The sequence below is a fragment of the Arachis stenosperma genome, chromosome 3 (assembly GCF_014773155.1).
Source record: "Arachis stenosperma cultivar V10309 chromosome 3, arast.V10309.gnm1.PFL2, whole genome shotgun sequence".
In the NCBI taxonomy this organism is placed as follows: Eukaryota; Viridiplantae; Streptophyta; class Magnoliopsida; order Fabales; family Fabaceae; genus Arachis; species Arachis stenosperma.
In genome coordinates this window covers 42,999,660-43,006,098 of record NC_080379.1, presented here as the reverse complement: position 1 = coordinate 43,006,098, position 6,439 = coordinate 42,999,660, and positions in this window count along the sequence as shown.

Genomic DNA, 6,439 nt, shown 5'->3' with positions numbered 1-6,439 from the left:
GGCTGCAACTGGTTTCCAGGATGTTTCTGCAATATCTCCAATTCTCCATTGCACATGGACCTGTTGTTCTGGTTTTCCATGCTTGAGAATGGTGCAAATTCCCAGAACTCAATAAGGCTCAAGTATAGGATCCTTGGCACTAGTCTGTAGAGGCAATGGCAAGTACTGATCAGTGTTATCCCCGCGGAATATTTTTAACACTGAAATGTGAAAAACATTATGAATCTTGGCTTCTGGAGGAAGTTCGAGTCTATAAGCCACCGAGCTAAGTTTCTTGATAATGCGAAATGGTCCAAAATATCGCATTCCTAACTTCTGATTTTTCCTCAAAGCCACTGAGTGTTGGCGGTAAGGCTGTAAACGAACTAGTACCATATCATTATCTTGAAATTCAGCATCCGATGATTTTTATCAGCAAACGTCTTCATATATTATTGGCCTTGATTGAGGTTGGCCTTAAGCTGTTCAAGCAACATGTCCCGATTGGTTAACAGCTCTTACAATGACGGTTCGTCAGCATGAGAAAACTCATATCTAATGAGATTTGGGGGGGGGGGGCATGACCATATAAAGCCATGTAAGGGGACATTTTGATGCTTCTGTGATGGGAAGTGTTATACCAATACTGGGCCCAAGGTAGCATATCGACCCATAACCTGGGATTCTCAAAATAGAAGCAACGAAGATACATCTCCAATGTCTTGTTCACGACTTCACTTTGCCCGTCTATTTGTGGGTGGTAAGCTGAGCTCATGGATAAAGTAGTGCCTTGCAACTTAAATAATCTCTGCCAAAAGTGACTCATAAAGATCTGGTCCTTACCCGAGACAATGGAGTTAGGAAAACCATGGAGTTTGACAATATTCCTGATGAATGTCTCTGCCACTGAACGGCTCTCAATGTAACACCCTACCATACAGAGTCTTATGCTTAACTCATAATTCAGAGATGGCAAGGTATTACGACCTCTAAAATAAAAATTTAGTACGTATAGTAATACGAATGATTGATTATAACTAGGAGCCTTTATTGAAAAAGGGGGTAAACAAAAATCGCAACTCGAAAGCACAACACTCCGAACGATAACGTAACGAACAAGGATAAACCAGCGCGAGATTATATATATACAAAGGAGTGTCAAAAACAGGAATATCAAGACTCAAAATCTGGCTGCGAAGATAACCGGTCCGAGCATAGCAATATATGTATATATATAATAAATAAAATAGGAAACCCCAAGGAAAACCCAAAAGGGACACAAAACTGAGAACCTATTCTCCAAAATCTCCTATAAGAGGAGTCATCACGGTTTGTATTATTTAATGGAGATAAAAGTATCTAAGCAAAACATATAACCCAAAACATAGTCCCGAGAACAAAGGATCTTCGCAAATCTAGAAGTCTCCAGCATGCCTCAGCGAGAAACCTCACGTCCTGCATCTAAAAACCACAAAAATCCGCATGGGTGAGAACTAGAGGTCCCCAGCTTGGTAACAGCTTCCACATATATAATACATAATAATAGAGGAAAGCCAAAGGCAATCCTAGAACTTCCTCCAGATAATTCAAAGCTTATAAATAAGCTAAACCATATGTGGCGACTGACTAAAGATTCTTCAGTCTAACTAATACTTCCCTTTCCAATTCCTTCACACCTCCCAACCACCAGCAGGAGTATAATGTAGCAAACACAGTTATATCAAACAAGAAATATACAAATAGGAACAAATAAGGCATTTAGACAATTAGCAAGTAATATTCAGTCAAATAGGCAATCTCAAACAATTCATAGAGTATGCATATGATGAATGCCTGTCCCTAGTGGCTGATGATATCATCTGTCGGTTATAGAGCCAACCCGACAAGTCCTGGTAGCTAACCATTGGACTGTCCCTCTGTTGCGCATCCCCAACTCGAGTTATACTCATAATAAACTTGATCTTAATCATGATCTATATCCATCACCTTCACTGGTGAATATTTACGGGGGCGAGCTCATCCGGGGCTTTCACAGTGCCCGGCCACCCTTACGACATAGGGTCAAAAGAGCTTCGAGTCTCAACCTGGAGCACGTGGTGGCTAGCCACTGCTTCCTTCCAGGGAAACTCTCATCTCCAACAGTGGAAGTGCAACATTCACAATCCATTCAACAGCATATATGCATTTATTCTTAGCCATAATCATGGCTCCGCCGTAACACGGCAATAATCCAGCCATCCAGCTCACGGTTAAATCCATAACCAGCCATTTCATTAACAATTACGGCCTTTCGGCCCATGGCATAACAAGCACTTCCACTGCCGTCCTCCGCCTCTCACATAATCATCCTTGATCCTCATTGATCATTCATTTTTCCCTTGCTTCACTCGCAAGTTACCATATCCCCTAGCTCCTTTTCTAATAGCTAGGTATATCATAATGATTTAAGATATAAGTGGTGAGATTGGAGGCTTAGAAGTATGAGATTTGGCTTTTAAAATTCAAAAATCAACTTTGGAATGAAAACAGGGCCACGCGTACGTGCACTCCACGCGCACGCGTGGATGGCCACAAAACTCATCGACGAGTAAGCGTCATGCACGCTAACGCGTGGATTGAAAAATAGCTAAGCGACGCGCACGCGTCAGTGATGATTGAATTTTTGATGGTATAGAATTTCACAAATGAATTCTCGTTGCAAGTATAGTTTCTAAACCAATCAATAATCCTTTCATACAAAAACTTGTTTGTCACTAGTACAAACCCCTAAAATTTATAAACCGAAGTATTCAAACCTCGGGTCGTTCTCCCTAGGAATTACAATAAAGTGTCTTGTTATTGGTTGTGAGTTATTTTTGGGGTTTTGATAAGAAGCATGAAAGATAAATGGCAAGAAAATAAACTAAGGCCTAAAAAGGTTTTGGCAAGGGTTGGTGGTCAAGAATCTCTATCCTAATTACTAACCACAATATGAGAATTGGCAAGGATTAATCTCATTAAATCATCCTCTAACTAGTAGTAAAGGAAAGTCAAATGAGCTATATCAATCCTAGTCCATAAGTCCTAACTCTCCACTAATTCAATTAGTGAGAACTAGAGTCAATGGCTCCCAATCATCAATCACTTGGACATTAGTAACTCAAGAGTTCCTAAGTTACCTTTCCAAGCCAAGAACATAAAACTCTACTCTAAAATCCAACCAAGCATTTCATCAAACACTTGGAAGGCACAAAAGAAAAGCATAGTAAAATTGCAAGAAAAATAAATCTACACTACTCAATTGCAAGGAATTAAACAACAACAAATCAAATGAACACAATTATTATGAATTACCTCTTATTGAATTGAAAGAAAATGGAAGGAACAATAGTAGATCTGCAACAAAACATAAGAACAACATAAAGGAAATTGCAACAAAAGAATAGAGGAAGATGAATGTAACAACAAAGAATTGAAAGGTAGAAGTAGAAGAAAGCAAAGGTTAAAACCTAGATCTAAGAACTAATCCTAATCCTAATCCTAGAGAGAAGTGAGAGCTTCTCTCTCTAGAAACTAACTTTCCCTCCAAAACTAAGCTAAACTAAACTAATGGTAACTAACTTGTGTTTCCCTCTTAATTCCTTGGGTTAAATAGCATCAGAAATGAGTTGGATTGGGCCCACAAGGCTTTAGAATTCGCTGGCCACGTTTTGCTTTAAGTGAACCAGGTGGCAGCAACGGTGCGTGTGCGTACTATGCACGTGCGCGCCACCATACATGTAGAAACTATGGCAAATCTTATATTGTTTCGAAGCCCCGGATGTTAGCTTTCCAACCCAACTAGAACCGCATCATTTGAATCTCTGTAGCTCAAGTTATGGTCATTTAAGTGCGAAGAGGTCGGCTTGACAGCTTTCCGGTTCTTTCATTTCTTCATGAGTTCTCCAACTTTTCATGCTTCTTTCTTCATTCCCTTGATCCAATCTTTGCCTCCTAAACCTTAAATCACTTAACAAACATATCAAGGCATCTAATGGAATCAAGGAGAATTAGATTTAGCTATTTTAAGTCCTAAAAAGCATGTTTTCACTCTTAAGCACAATTAAGGGAGAAGTTATAAAACCATGCTATTTCATTGAATAAATGTGGGTAAAAGGTGATAAAATCCCCTAAAATCAATACAAGATAAACCATACAAATGGGGTTTATCAGTCAGCCACGCGTACGCGTGGGTGCTCTCGTGCCCCAAGCATAAATCTGGCACAGTTCTGGCACAACTCTCTGGAAAAATGGCTGGGCATTAGGTGCAGCACATTGGCGCGCCCACGCACACCACTCGCACGCGTGGATGGCGTTTTCTGAAAGAACGGCGCGTACGCGCCAAGTGCGCCTACACGCGAGGGGTCATTCTGCTAAAAATTTTCTAAGTTAAAAGCTGCAGAATTCACAGATTCAACCCCCAATCTTCCAACGGACATAACTTTCTCATTTTAAATCGTTTTTCACCCGTTCTTCGAATAGCATGGACATCCCGGATCCAATTTCATTTCTAAACAGATTTGGCATAAAACGGGGATCTGTAGTCCAAGTTATGTCCCGTCAAAGTATGCCCAAAAACCATATTTTTATACAAAACCACAAAGTGCCATTTTCAAAACAAGCCATTTTCAACTCTTTTCAAAATCAATTAAAACATGACAATTTCATCCCTTTTCTTTGAAATCAATCAAAATATATCAAATTCAACATCAAGCCTCCTCAACTCACACATTGACACATTACCACAATTTACAAAATCACTATCCCATCATTTTAATTTTTTTAACCCACTTCCCCCAAGTGGCTCAAACTCAAACACATTGACAAATCATATACTCTTCCTCATGCCAATTTTCAACAACACCAATTCCAATAATTCATCATTGTACGCAATCAATATCATACTCACCATCAACATGGTTTCACCCACAATTCAACTATAATCAATCATCAAGCATATATCACAACATGCATATTTCTCATACATCATACCATTAAGGCATCAATAATCATCATCACATATATGACCACATCATATATATCAACTATTCAATAACATCAACAATTCAATGCCTATCTTAGGGCCTCTAGCCTAAGTATTTCCTACCACATTACATATTAGATACGGGAAACCGAGACCATACCTTAGCCGATTTCCCAAGCTCAACCGGAGCACTTCCAAACCACTTTTTTTCTCAAGCTCTCAAGGCCTCAATACTTCCAAGAACAGATTTTTCACCACCAAATCCCTTTTTAAGCTTTTCAAAATCACCAATCAAGCTTCAATATTCACATATACACAACCTAAGCCACAATCATCACACCCATACACAACATCTCAAAACCTAAACATCATAGAATCACAAATTACACTAGGGTTGAGAATCTTACCACACCCAAGGTCCAAGGAGACAAGATTAACCTTCTCCTTCAAGAGAGTTGGGTCCTATAACATCAAAGAGCCCAAAATCTCAACATTTTTGCTCATAAAACTCGAAATCAAAGCTAGAAATTCGAAGATCAAAACGTGGCTTACCTCAAGATTAATTGTATGGATTTTGTAGAGCTCTCCGCAGTGAACGCGTGGCCGCAAACGGTGCGACAATCGGAGCTCTAGATCAAAAGTTATGGTGGTTTGAAGATCAAGTGAGAGATAGAAGTTTGAGAGAGTGTTCTTCCCCCATTTCCTCTCTTTTTCAGCGTGTGTGAGTATTGTGTGAGGAGAGAGAGTGCTGAAAACTAGGGTTTTGGTTTAGTTTAGTTGGGCCAATGGCCCACTTTGGGTCCGGTTGGCCCGTTCGGTCCAATCTTGGTCCGAATTCTATAAAATTGGTACCAAAATTCTCGTCTCAATCTCCTCTATCATATTAAGCCATAAAAATCACATTTTGGGCTTCCTATAATAAATTCTTATTTATGGGTTAATCATTCGTTAATTAATCGGGTTTTACACTCAAAGTCACGTTTCAAGGGTATAAAATGAGCAAATTTTGTCAATCTATCATGACCACCATAATGATCGTGTACCCATGAGACTGTGGAAGAGCAATGATAAAATCCATGCAGACAGCCTCCCACACCTGTGATGGTATTGGGAGGGGTTGGAGCAACCCTGCAGGAAGGCGAACCTCTGTTTTGACGTGCTGGCAAGTGGAGCAAGAAAGAACATAAGCTCTTATATCTCTTTGCATATTTGGCCAATAAAAGGCAGAGCAAATCCGTTCCACAGTCTTGGCAATGCCGGAGTGACCTCCAATCACGCCATCCTGGTATTCGTGCAAAATTGCTTACATCAATAAACTCCCTTTTGGAACCACCAACATATTCCTCTATAATAGCATTCCATTCTGAACATAATAGTTGGGGTCCTTAGGTGAGCCTTTCTCACAATTCTCTCGAAGCTCCTTCAATTCGTTATCTGCCTCAATTTCGCTCTTCAATG